We start from the raw sequence: 13263 nt of genomic DNA, 5'->3' as shown, positions 1-13263 counted from the left end.
CCTCAATCGCGAAAATGGCGATCGGAGCTTTTTTGTGGAAAAGCGCGTCTAGATTGGCACGGACGCTTTTCCGCAAAAAGTGCTTTTGGGGGAAAAGTGTCTGTGCCAATCTAGATGCTCTGTTCCAAAAATGCTTTTATCAGAAAACTTTTCCATTAAAAGCATTCTGGAAAATCATGTCAGTCTAGACGTAACCCCTCTTATTAACACTACATAGCTCTATTTTTTGTTTTAGCTAGACTAGACTAACACGACTACTACTATTAAAAAAGGTAGCACACCATAAGGTACAACAACATTTTCAAATAAACACAGGCATCTACAGGTCTCAGTTCTGTTTTTTCACACCATTGGGTAGCTTCATTGGAGTGAAGCCTCAAAAAATTGAGTGCAAACTCATAACCGTCCCTCTCCACGGAAATCTTTAGTAAAAGGCGAAAGATTTATACGATCTGAAGAGAAACCAGAGTATAGCACAGTAGCTGCAGAGGCACTGCCAGAAAAACGGCGTCTGTTTCTCAACTCACGGTGGCTACACCGGACCGTCTGCAAATCCCCACCCCTTCTGCAGCCTGTTGCTCTGCCACGCTGATAGCCCAAGTTTTGCATGGGAGCCAGGGGCTTTAGGAGCAAACTCGGCCCCATGGCGAATCACTGTGCGCAATGCATCGTGGGTATGTAAATGAGCACCCCTGGGTACACCCGAGCACGCAGAGGAGCCCAGATCTCCGAGCTGCGGCTGCAGCCCCTAGCTCGCTGCTGCGGGCCGGGCTGGGCAGCTGCTGCCGGTCCCACCGCTGTTCCGGGCGCAGGCCACGTGCTGGTTCCCCGCGGGCCCTTCGGCCACTAGCTTGGGGGTGCCAGGCTCCACGCTGCCCTCGGGAGGGGCAGGCGGGCTTGGGGCTCTGGTTGCTGCCGCGTGTAAGGGCCGGGGCACGAGCCGCTGAACTGCCCCGGGGGAGGGTGGGTCAGCCACGGAGCCTACAGAGGATCCAGCCTGCCCCGCGGCAGCAAAGTCGGCAGCTTGTCCCCAGCCTCCAACGCTGCAGCTTGCACCTGTGGCCCTTCTCGGTAGCCCGCCCGCTGTGATCGAGCCAGACCCCGGGACACCCGAGTGCGATTCTCCCCTGCCTTGGCCGGCTGGTGCTGCCCCCGGTTTGCTCGCGCTGTTTAAACATCTCAGTCTCCGCCCCTAGGAGCTTCCGCTCCCTAAAGAGCCGGGTTGGTTCCAACCTTCTCAGGAACGTTCACAGCACGGAACAGAACAGGAACAGCCGCGCTGGTGACAAAAACCCTGGCACGGGGTCTAGCGCGGGGTTTGTAACCCCCTGGTCTGGGAGCGTCACTGGAACAATTCTCTGACACGCTGTGCTTCTATTGCATTATCTACACGACGAGTTTTCTCAGCAAAAGAAGGTGCTAATTAGGGTCTCATTTGCATGAGTCATGATCTTATTTGCATATTTTCTTGCAAACTGATTTTGCACTGGGGTTGTTGTCCAAAAACAAGCAGTATGGAAGTTTTCTTTTTGCGCAAAACCCCCTTTTTCTGAAAGATCAATATACCTCTTTTGGGGGGGGGCATAAGAATCTTTTGGGAAAAGGGGGTTTTGTGCCAAAAAAGTGTTCACACTGCTTGTTTTTGCACAAAAATCCCATTGGCAGAAAATATGCAAATGAGATGGTGACTCATGCTATTGAGTCTCTCATTAACATATTTTTTAAGGAGAAAACTTCTAGTGTAGATGTAGCCTCTGTGGCGACGTCTAGATTGGAATGATTTTCCGCAAATGATTTAAACGGAAAAGTTTTTCTGTTAAAAGCATTTGCGGAAAAGAGCATCTAGATTGGCACGGACGCTTTTGCGCAAAAGCACTCTTTGCAGAAAAGCGTCCATGCCAGTCTAGACGCGGTTTTGCGCAAGAAAGCCCCAGTTGCCGGGCCCTCACCCCAAACTGTGAGACCCAAGGGCTTACAATCCAGATGATTAGTGTTTACTGCACTTTTCCCTTCCCCCAGCAATTCTAAATCTTAAGGCCAACTCCACAGTCCCAGCGGCTGGGGGAGATGTGCATGTCAGAGCCTCTGCCCACTGAGCTGTAGCCTCCTGTGCCCAGGGAGCCAGACACTGCCAGGGCGGGAGGGAAATGGAAAATGGCTGCACTTTGGGAGTCAAAGGTGTTGTCTGGGATACAATAGAACAGTTTTAGTGGTGGGCTTGCGGAGGGCGCCAAGGCTTAGCTGGCTAAAGCACCTGTCTCGTAAACAGATGATCCTGGGCTCAACTCCCACTGGTGCTTTGCTGTGGCCTTTGCTCACATTTTCCTAAGTCCTTCTTGGACACAGAAGAGGCCTCCCCTGGCCACCCATGGAACTGCAGGTTCAGGAAAGGCTGATTGGGGAGGCTTGTTAGGGAGAAGGAAACCAGAAACCTGGAGCGGGTGCAGAGGTGACTGGCACTGGCCAGGCAGGGCTCTGACTCCCACTGTAAGTCCCTGGGTACCACACACTGGCCAGTGAGTCCTGCTCCATGGTGGTCCCAGTGCTCTGGTTGTGAGAGAGGCGCCTGTAACTCCCTGCTGGGAGCTTGGGCCCTGCCCTGCCTGGTGGGGGAGGGGACAAACACAGGGCCGGTTGACAGGGGCTCTGACACTCCAGCATCGGGGTCGTCCAGGCCGTCAGACAGATTCAGACCAGGCTGGTCGGAGCCTCTCACACTCGCCAAGGGGGATTCTGCACTTGCTGCCTTTGGAGCCAGGGTCACATTGCAGAGCTCCCCCAGGGCCGTCCCACGGTGCCACCAGCACAGCCCCAGCCACTCTCCCTGCCCTCAGAACGTGGCTGCATTTTATCCTTCCCCTTCAGTGACAACCGCCCATTCCCCGCCAGCCCCAGAACCTGTGGGACCCGCTCCCTTCCCCACGAGCGGTGAGCGCCAGTGCGGCTCCCTGCTGAGGCTGCGACTGTGGGAGCAAGCCCCTGGCTTTGGGAGGGAGATGAGATGTCAAGGTGTTGAGTTTCTTTCATGGCTTGTGTGAGGTGACCCACACTTTGGGGGCAGCTGGAGGTGCCTCCTGAGAGCTGATTTTAGAGGGTGTGATCAGCCCTCCCTGTGTTTCTGGCTCCTTCCAAGGGCTTGAATCTGGCACCTAAAATTGAGGAATGTGCATTTGGAAGAGGGAATTTCTGTCTCTGTGTCATTCTTGGTGTGCCCCGGTAGTTTAATGGAAAAAGCATTGGCTCCTTATACCACGGATTGGTGGTTCAAGTCCCATCTGGCTTGACAGTTTTGATGTTTCCTGGTAGATGTAGAGTCTCTTTGGCTTCCTCTTTGCCATGTTATCTGTGAGATGTTTCAACACTGGGCAAGTGTCCCCTGGAATTCCCATTTCCCCCCCACACAGGACCCCTCAGGAGCAGACAGTGACACTGCTGTTAGGCGCAGACAGTAGGAAAGTGTTTCATAAAAGCTGAGTTGTGCACAGTGAGGTCACTTGCAGAGATGCAGATGCTGGCATATCTGGATGCACCTTGGCACCTGTTACCCATCGGTACCCACCACCTCTCACCCCACTGCCAGCACCCAGACAGAAGGCCAGTGCACATGGAGCCAGCGACTGTAGCGAGGGAGACGGCTGCAGCACAATTCCAGGCCTGGGGCACATTGAACAACTGTTGGAAATATTTTTAAAACAAAAAATATGAAAAACTTTAGGCTCCATCTACACTGCAGGCTTCTTGCCCAAGAACTGTTTTGTGCAAGAGTTCTTGTGCAAGAGCACATCCACTGCTGTGTGCTTTTGTCTGAGAGGGTAGGATAGCTTAGTAATTTGAGCATTGGGTTGTTAAACTTGTGGTTGTGAGCTCAATCCTTGAGATAACCATTTAGGGAGCTGATGTAAATCTGTTGTGGATGGTTCTTGGCCTTTCTATGAGCACAGGGACAGGACTAACTAGTCTCTGAAGGCTCCTTCCAGCTCTATGAGGTTGTGTATCTCCTTATAAAGAGCATCCATGGACACTCTTTTGTGCAAGAAAGCTCTAATGGCTATTTTAGCTATAGGGGTTTCTGGCACAAGAAATCCCTCTTGCCTGTGCACACTGCCTTCTTGTGCAAGAGGGCTTATTCGTTATGGGGAGAGGAATAACTCTTGTACAAGAAGCTCTCTTGTCCAATGGTTTACTGTACATTTTCTTGTGCAAGAATGTACATGCAGGGTAAACACTCCGTTAGTTTTTGCACAAGAACAGCCATTCTTGTGCAAAAAGCACACAGCAGAGACCATAGACATGCAGTGTAAAAAACCTCACAACAACAACAACCCCACCAGATCCCACTGAGATTTGAACAGAAAACACAGGATTTAAAGTCCTGAGTGCTTCCCATTACACCACGGGACCAACATGGCTCAGTGTGTGTGGGTACCTGGGATACTCACTTTTCCACCTGGCCTCTGCACTTCTGGCTTCCCTCCTGCTGCTTCATCTCTCTGGCTACAACTACACAGCACATTTATTTTGGAATAAGCTGGTCTTGAATAGTGATTCCAAACTAGGTGATTTCAAACTAGCACATCTACACAGCAGGGAAACCTCAGAAAAGTCCGAGGAGGGAAAAGAATGGCTCCTTCGAGCCGGAGTTGAACCAGCGACCTAAGGATCACTTACCAAAGACACACTACAGTCCTCCGCTCTGCCAGCTGAGCTATCGAAGGGTGCCTGAGTGCTATTAGTTTGTCCAGGTTGTCCCTTCTGCAAGTCTCAGGGCAACTTCTCCCCCAAGTAGATGGCATTGCTGATGAGGGGCAGAGGAGCACAGGGGCTGTCACAGGTACTTCACATGCAGACAGACGCCCTGAGTGAAACCCGAGCTAGATCCATCCATGTCTCAGCAAAAGGAAGAAAGTTGGGTTCTTCTCATGTGTGTTCTTTGTTCCAGAGTCTCTAGGGGTGTGGCACCGAAACCTTTTGTGCTGGCTGTAATGTTTTCCTTTATTTAAAATGAAGTTTGATCAACTAACATGAGACAGTTCAAATGCTTAATTGTTTAATGATTTAAATGAAACTTTTCTCCCCAGCTGCAGCCCTAGCAAAATGGCTAGGGTGTGATTATGTCATTAGTGGCGAGTGTCCATTAGTAACCAAGAGTCCATGGAAAGGTTTGGGGAGGGCAGGGGCTCAGCAAAGGGATGGGGTGTGGGGGAAGTGACGGGATAGATCCTGGCTTGCCCTGACATTTAAAAGGTGACCTTGGGGGCATGTGGCACCCTGAGCAGCCTCTGATGTTACCTGTGTGAGCCCCAGAACCAGCCCTGAGTGAGGGGGGAGGGGGAGCAGCTCACACATGCCAAGGGGCTGGCCAGGGGCAGGACATGAGCCTGCAAGGGAGCAGTGACATCACAAGGAACTTTTGCAGCTCCTCAGCTCATTGGCTGGGAGGCAGTGACCTCACAGAGGGACCATTACAACAGCCAGGTGGGACAGGCTGCAGGGCTGGGGCATCTCAGAGACCCCCATGGCCTGGCTGCCTGGAATCTCCTTTGTGAGGTTTCCCCTTGAGGGCAGAAGAGATTGAGGGTCCCAGCTGGGAGTGTCTCTGTGGAGATTTCCCCTTTCCCCAGGCTGCAGTGGGAGGGGCTGGCACTTAACTGAAGAGAGAGCTGGGAGAAGCAAGAGGAAGGGCTACAAACATCCGATGAGAATGGGATTTGAACCCATGCGTGCAGAGCACAATGGATTAGCAGTCCATCGCCTTAACCACTCGGCCACCTCATCTGAGCTGTTGTGGTTTGTTACCAATTACCCAAAGCTGTCACTGCCAGGAACCTTTGTGCCACTCGCTGGCTGGCCAGGGACACCCAGGGCAGGAAGGTTTTGGCTTTTCACAATGTCCCCTGGGCTGTTGTACAAAGCTCAGTGCTCGTAACAAACCCAAACAACCCTTGACTACATCTACGCTGCAGGCTTCTTACACAAGAACTGTTTTGTGCAAGAGTTCCTGCGCAAAATGTCTTGTGCAAGAGCACGTCCACACTGCCATGTGCTTTTGCACAAGTAGGTCCGTGGCAGTGTGCACACTCTCTTGTGCTGCAAAGCTCTGATGGCCATTTTAGCCATAGGGATTTCTTGTACAAAAAAACCCTGTTGCCCACTCATACTACCTTCTTGTGCAAGAGCTCTTGCACAAGAGGGTTTATTCCTCATGGGGAGAGGAATAACTCTTGCCCAAGAAGCCCTTTTCCTTCATTTTGCTGTAAATTTACTTGCACAAGAACGCACGCGCAGTGTAGATGTTCCTCAAGTTTTTGCGCAAGAACGGCCATTCTTGAGCAAGAAGCCTGCAGTGTCGACGTAGCCCCTGGGTGCCCAGAGAGGGGCTGTCTAGTCACAGTCTGGCTCGGCGCGCTCTGCAATGGGAAGATGTCCACGGAGCAGGCAGATGGCAGCAGCACACGGCTCTGGTGGGCCCAGCATCCAGAGGAGCGTTTCCGATATGAGTGTTTACTGACAGCGTCCGTCTCTGGTCTGATTTCACAGTGTGGTGAGACACTGGCACCCACAGCAGCACGAATGGGGTGGCTGGAGGGAGTGGCTGGCGGGCGGCCGGTAGGAGCAGCGGCAAGTGGCCAACGGAGAGGGTGAGCCTCATTTGCATATCTAATGAGCCACCATTGTTGTGGAAGAGGCTCCTGCGCCAGAAGGTGCAGGGGACAATCAGCGGGCGGAGGGTTATTTTTTCTGCCCCCTGGGCTGATGTGGCTAGAACTGAGGAGAAGAAAATCCTCTTCCCTTCTCCTCAGAAGATGAAAATTGCAGTTAGTTCTCTCTCTGGTTCTACTAAAGCTGGACCCCAAGACTAGACTTTTTCTTTCTAAAACCCTGATGAAAACCAAGAGCCAATTGCTCACAGGCTGAGAATGTGAGTTAAGGAAGGGCAACACCCAGCATGGGGCTTGAACCCATGACCCTCAGATTAAGAGTCTCATGCTCTACCCACTGAGCTAGCCAGGCTGTGTGGGAAAAGTTTCCTAATATCCCATCACAGCATAACAGGAGCCAAGTGTTCTCCACTGCCTGATTCAAGGCTCTTTCTTGCCCCTAATGTGGGGTTCTGGTCTGTGGAGAGGTTTGAACTCGATCCCCACTCCCAACACACCCACTTCTTTCCCCACAAGGAACGGCCCCATTTCCATCTCTCCAGGGACAGGAGAAGGGCTCTGGCCTGTTCTCTGCAAAATGCTCAGCCTGTTTCATTTTCTGCAGGAACGAGTGGGATCCATGCACCCTGTTCCCCAGTGACAAGTGTGTGTCCTCTTCCCCCCTTTCCACAGACACAGCAGGCCAGGGGGCTAAGCCTCCAGAGGCCCCTTCCTACTTGACCTCCCACAAATCTGGGGTGAAAAGCTGCTAGACCCCAGCCCTCCTGGGCCAAGCCATGGCAGAGGTAGCAGGATTCACTCCCATCTTCTCCTGACTGCGCCCTGGTGCTGAGGGGCCGGCCCCTTTCCTGCTACCCCAACTCTTATTCCCACAATGCACTTTGTGCAGGGGCCTTTGGTCTTTCTGCCAAGGTGTGTGGCTGGCAGCCAGGACTCAGGACCCTTCCCCCAACCCCCCTCTGACCCGCTCACACTGTCTGGCTGCCTCCAGCATGGGCTGAGCTCAGGGGTCAGGTGGGTGACCTGCCCTGCAGCTGTGATGGCATCAGGCCCTTCCCGCCAGCCTGCTCCGTCTGGAGATGGAGCTCTAGTGGCCTCAGACAGCCAGCAAGAGGAACAAAACTCTCCCCGTTGAACCTCAGGGTATAGAAGCCAAAGCACCTGAACATTGTAGCAACCACCTGAGTCTTAGTAGGTCCCACTGAGATTTGAACTCAAATTGCAGGATTCAGAGTCCTGAGTGCTGCCCCTTACACCATGGGACCTGTGGTGTGAAAGTGCAGTGGGCACCTCTGACTCTCAGCTCTCAGGCTGGCCTCTGCTCTCCTGGCTCCCTCCAGCTGCTTCATCTCCCAGGACACCCTGTAACAAATGTGTCACTTTCACCCCTGGGAGCAGCTCAGCCAGGCAAAGGGGCTGCCTGGAGCAGGACATTAGCCCTGGAGGGCAGGGGTGGGTGTGGCAGTGACATCACAAGGGCCTTTTGCAGCCCCTCAGCTTATTGGCTAATGGAGGTTGGTAGGTGATGACCTCACAGAGAGTCCATGACAGTGGCCAGGTGGGACAGGCTGTATGGCAGGGGCCATCTCAGCGCCCCCTCCCCCCCCCCCGCCGCCCCCCCCCCCATGGCTTTGCTGCAGGGAGTCTCCTTGAGAGTTGCCCTTGAGGCCTTTTCGGAGTCTTCTCCTTTCCCACGACTAACTTACCTAGATGACAGACGTCCCTGTGGAGAAGGGAAGAGCCTCCAAGAAGGCCTCTGTAAATGCAATAGGGGAATTAGCTCAAGTGGTAGAGCGCTTGCTTAGCATGCAAGAGGCAGTGAGATCGATGCCCACATTATCCAACTACAGCTCAGCTCTTATCCCTTGTTTTCACTGTCAGGGGCTCAGTGGCCCCCTCCCTCTTCCTACCTGCTCTCCCAAAAGAGACAGACCTGGCTCCCCTTTCTTTGACACCAGCAATTGCCGTGCTGCAAAGCAGAGAGTGGAGATATCAGGCTCTGTGGTGCAATGGAAAGCATGTTGGACTTTTAAGCTGCAACAAAATACAGGACTATGTAGCACTTTAAAGACTAACAAGATGGTTTATTAGATGATGAGCTTTCGTGGGCAAGACCCACTTCCTCAGATCAAATAGTGGAAGAAAATTGTCACAACCATATATAGCAAAGGATACAACTAAAAAAAAAATGAACACATATGAAAAGGACAAATCAAATTTCAGAACAGAACGGGCATGCGGGGGGAAGGTAAATGTCTGTGACCTAATATTAAAGGTGATAATTGGGGAAGCTATCTTTGTAATGGGTAAGATAACTAGAGTCTTTGTTAGGACCCTGCCGTAAAGTGTCGAATTTTAGCATGAATAACAGTTCAGAGGATTCCCTTTAAAGTGCAGTTTTAAAAGGCTTTTGAAGCAGGATGCAGGTAATTAAGTCATTGAGATACTGTTCTTTCTGGTTGAAATGGCAAGAAACTGGTTTTTTTCTGTATTTTGTTTCAGCTACCCTAGATTAACATAGCTACTTTTCTATCACTATTTTAAGCTTCAGTGATTCATGTGAGCCCAGCTAGACATTCAAAGTTTGTGGGTTCAAGTCCCACGAGTGTCACTTTAGCTGCTTTCTCATTTCCAGGGCGCAGCTTTTACAGAACAGGCAATCCTTAGGGTGAAACTGGGGTGGGCTTGAGTCCAGACAGTTCCCAGCAGACCCCAGTGAGGATGAAGGGAAGGGCTGGTTCTCGCGGTTGGGGCTGGGAGTTGTTCTGAAAGGCTTCAGGTGCCATTAGATCGTTTTATCCCTCCCTGTCTCCTACCAGTGCTGAGCAACACTCAGGCTATGTCTGCCCTACACTGCTCTTCTGGGAAAAGCTACGCAAACTTCAAAACCCAATTTGTGCAGCTTTTTCTTCTGCTTTTTTTTTTTTTTTTTGGAAGAGGGTTTTCGGACATTTGGCCTGTTACACTGGGCAAGTCACACAAGGGAGGCAGCAGGCAGAGCCAGCCCAATGCACCAACCCCCCAGGGTGGGGAGGCCAAGACACAAGCAGCTGCCTGGCCTAATTTATCTGGCTTCCCCAGGTTGGCACCCAGGGGCATTATCAGCTGACGTTACCCCCCCTCTGTCACATGAGCGTTGGGCTCATGAACAGGATGGTCAGCAGCAGCTGCAGTTACCTGGGCACCGCAATAAGAAAAGACCCTGTGTTTTTGCCTGGCTTTGAACCAGGGACCTTTTGTGTGTTAGGCAAATGTAATAACCACTACACCACAGAAACACATTTCAAAGGATGGAACTTGGCTGACTGTTCTGTTTCTAGCTCTTTCTAACACCCTGCTCTGCAGGGGAGAGGGATGCTTCTTGTGAACACTCCACCTCTTGTTCTCAGGGAAGCGCCTAATTTCCTCACCAGCCCCTTGAGATTTGTAGCTCAAAGCTGGAGCTGCTGTGGAAGGAGGTGAAGCTACAGAAGCTGACGGGGACAATCAGTGGGTGGAGGGTTATTTTTTCTCCCCCCTGGGCTGATGTGGCTAGAACTGAGGAGAAGAAAATCCTCTTCCCTTCTCCTCAGAAGATGGAAATTGCAGTTGGTTCTCTCTTTGGTTCTACTAAAGCTGGACCCCAGGACTAGACTTTTTCTTTCTAAAACCCTGGTGAAAACTGAGAGCCAATTGCTCACAGGCTGAGAATGTGAGTTAAGGAAGGGGACTGCCCAGCATGGGGCTTGAACCCATGACCCTGAGATTAAGAGCTTCATGCTCTACCAACTGAGCTAGCCAGGCTGCCTGCAAAGAATTTCCTAATATCCCATCTCAGTGTAACAGGAGCTAAGTGTTCTCCACTGCCTGACTCAAGGCTCTTTCTTGCCCCTAATGTGGGGTTCTGGTCTGTGGAGAGGTTTGAACTCGAACCCCACTCCCAACACACCCACTTCTTTCCCCACAAGGAACGGCCCCATTTCCATCTCTCCAGGGACTGGTCCGTTCTCTGCAAAATGCTCAACCTGTTTCATTTTCTGCAGGAACGAGTGGGATCCATGCAACCAGTTCCCCAGTGGGAGGTATGTGTCCTCTTCCCCCCTTTCCACAGACACAGCAGGCCACGGGGCTATGAGCCTCCAGAGGCCCCTTCCTACTTGGCCTCCCACAAAGTTGGGGTGAAAAGCTGCTAGACCCCAGCCCTCCTGGGCCAAGCCATGGCAGAGGTAGCAGGATTCACTCCCATCTTCTCCTGCCTGTGCCCTGGTATCCCCCAGGTGTCCATGTTGTTCACTTACCTCTGGGCTTTGGGCACCTGCCCCATCAAACCTAGTTTAAAGCCTCCTCACTAGGTTAGCCAGTCTGCACCCAAATACTCTTCCCTTCCTCCACAGGTGAACCCCGTCCCTGCTGAGCAGCCCTTCCTGCAACAGCATCCCATGGGCAAGGAAGCCAAAAGCCCCCTGCCCACTGAGCTGTAGCTTTCTGTGCCCAGGGGGCCAGACACCACCTGGGCTCGATGGCTGGAGGGAAGTGGGGAATGGCTGCACTTTGGGAGTCAAAAGTGTTGTCTGGAAACATAAAGAGCCATTTTAAAGATACCTCGGAGGCGGGCACCATGGCTTAGCTTGCTAAAGCACTTGCCTCATAAACAGGAGATCCTGGGTGCAACTCCCAGTGGTGCCTTGTTGTAACCTTTGCTCACATTTACTTATGCTCTTCTGGGACACAGAAGAGGCCTCTCCTGGCCACCCATGGAACTGCTGGTTCAGGAAAAGGCTGATTGGGGAGGGGTATTGGGAAGAAGGAAACCACAAGCCTGGAGCAGGTGCAGAGGCTGCTGTGACTGGCACTGGCAAGGCAGGGCTCTGACTGCAATTGCTGGGACAGGAGAGCCAGCACCACATGCCCTTGTGATTCCCTCAGGTCCTAGAGACCCTCAGGGAGCAACCACTGCAGCTCCTGAAGCCATAGAGAGTCAGGGTCTGTGGGCATCAGGTGCTTCTCACTTGTGGTTTCCTTCTTCCAAACACCCCTCCCCGATCAGCCTTTTCCTGAACCAGCAGTTCCATGGGTGGCCAGGGGAGACCTCTTCCGTGTCCCAGAAGGGCTTAAGTAAATGTGAGCAAAGGTTACAACAACGCACCACTGGAAGTTGAACCCAAGATCCCCTGTTTACAACGCAGGTGCTTGAGCCAGCTAAGCCATGGTGCCCTCCTTGAAAAGGGTTTTGAAACTGTTCTACTTTATGGTGCCAGACACCCCCTTCCCACTCCAAAGTGCAGCCATTCCCCATTCCCCTCCAGCTCTTGCCATGACTCAAGGCCTGCGCAGCCCAAGACATTTGATACAAAACAGAACTGGATCATTTAATGCAGGGAAGGTCAATCAATGGCATTTAACCAGGATGGACAGGGCAGGTGTCACAAGCTGGTGTATTCTAGAAGCTGGGAATGGGCAACAGGAGGGGTCACTTAACAAATGTCTGTCCTGAGGATTCCCACTGGGCAATGAAATTGGCTGCTGTTGTGAGACAGGATCCTGGGCTAGTTGGGCAACTGGCATGGCCCAGTCTGGCTGTTCTGATGTTCTGTTTGGTTTCGGTTCTTGTCCCCTCTGGCAAATGGAAAATGGACCAATGTCCTGAAGGGGACAGAAAGTGGCCTGTGAAAGGCAAGGGTAGTTAAGGAGAGACCTATGTTCATGTGTCCCTGATGGTCTAGTGGTTAGGATTCAGCACTTTCACTCCTGAGGCCTGGGTTTGATTCCCAGTAAGGGAAACCAGCCTCATCTGTATTAATGAAATCTGCCAAGTCTTTGCCCTTTTCCATCACAGAGAGGGCCGTTGGGTTGGGGGGTTGGGGGAAGGGAGGGGCTGGGGTGCCAGAGGCAGGCTCTGACTGGGAGACACTCCCAGCAGCCAAGCACATTTCTCAGGCAGCCCCTTCCCTGCGCAGGGGGTACAGGTCACACGCCTGGGTGAATAAGAGCTTGTGGGGACTGGCCAGGGCTTCAAGCAGGCAGCTCCCATTGGCCACAAACAAGCCTGGAGCAGGGACCAGGCATGAAGCCTTTTCCTCTACAGCTGAGAGACACAAAGGGCCCAGCAGCCCCTTCTCTCAGCTGTGCGTGGGGGCAGGGCGAGCAGGGAATCTGCCTGAGGCTTCTTGCTGCCATGTTGGGTGGCTTCATGGGCTGGATCCAGCCCGCTGGCCTGTATTGCCCAGGCCTGGCTTAGAGGGAACCTTGGCTCTGGCTGTGGGGGAGGGGCGCTGTGGAAAGGCCAGTCTCGCCTTCCTGGGCAGGGCATGACGACATGCGGCAAAATATCCTGGACAGAGAATTACAGGACATCCTGGACAGAGAATTACAGGCCACACAAGACTCGTATCACAGCCAAGGCAGCTCAGTGGGGAGAGCGTTAGACTGAAGATCTAAAGGTCCCTCGTTCAATCCCAGGCTTTGGTATGCTCCAATAGGGGCTAATTACTTCAGATTGATGGTTTTGCTTAGAGCTGTTATCACAACCTGCACTGCAGGAGAAAAGGAGAGATGAGCTGCATCCTGGGGCTCTTCCTGCTTTCTCTTGGCCCTGGGTCTCTATCCTGCCACAGGGCAGGTACAA

General features: G+C 52.5%; 1 protein-coding gene and 4 non-coding genes across 5 annotated transcripts in view; 1 reads left to right on the top strand and 4 right to left on the bottom strand.

The window, feature by feature from the left end:
• LOC142821621 (zinc finger protein RFP-like) overlaps nucleotides 1-13263 on the top strand; it is a 411497-nt gene that overhangs the window by 360530 nt on the left and 37704 nt on the right. The gene's annotated exons all lie outside the window — the stretch shown is intronic.
• On the bottom strand, nucleotides 357-472 carry LOC149522715 (U5 spliceosomal RNA). Its single transcript, XR_016347503.1, has one exon. It is a non-coding gene; the product is annotated as a U5 spliceosomal RNA (small nuclear RNA).
• On the bottom strand, nucleotides 4626-4715 carry TRNAY-GUA (transfer RNA tyrosine (anticodon GUA)). Its single transcript is given in 2 exon segments — nucleotides 4626-4661; nucleotides 4679-4715. It is a non-coding gene; the product is annotated as a tRNA-Tyr (tRNA).
• TRNAS-GCU (transfer RNA serine (anticodon GCU)) lies at nucleotides 5694-5775 on the bottom strand. The gene has a single exon. It is a non-coding gene; the product is annotated as a tRNA-Ser (tRNA).
• TRNAK-CUU (transfer RNA lysine (anticodon CUU)) lies at nucleotides 10370-10442 on the bottom strand. The gene has a single exon. It is a non-coding gene; the product is annotated as a tRNA-Lys (tRNA).

The sequence above is a fragment of the Pelodiscus sinensis genome, chromosome 19 (genome assembly GCF_052426305.1).
Source record: "Pelodiscus sinensis isolate ZL-2025 chromosome 19, ASM5242630v1, whole genome shotgun sequence".
Classification (NCBI taxonomy): domain Eukaryota; kingdom Metazoa; phylum Chordata; order Testudines; family Trionychidae; genus Pelodiscus; species Pelodiscus sinensis.
This window is presented reverse-complemented; position numbering and strand designations above follow the sequence as displayed.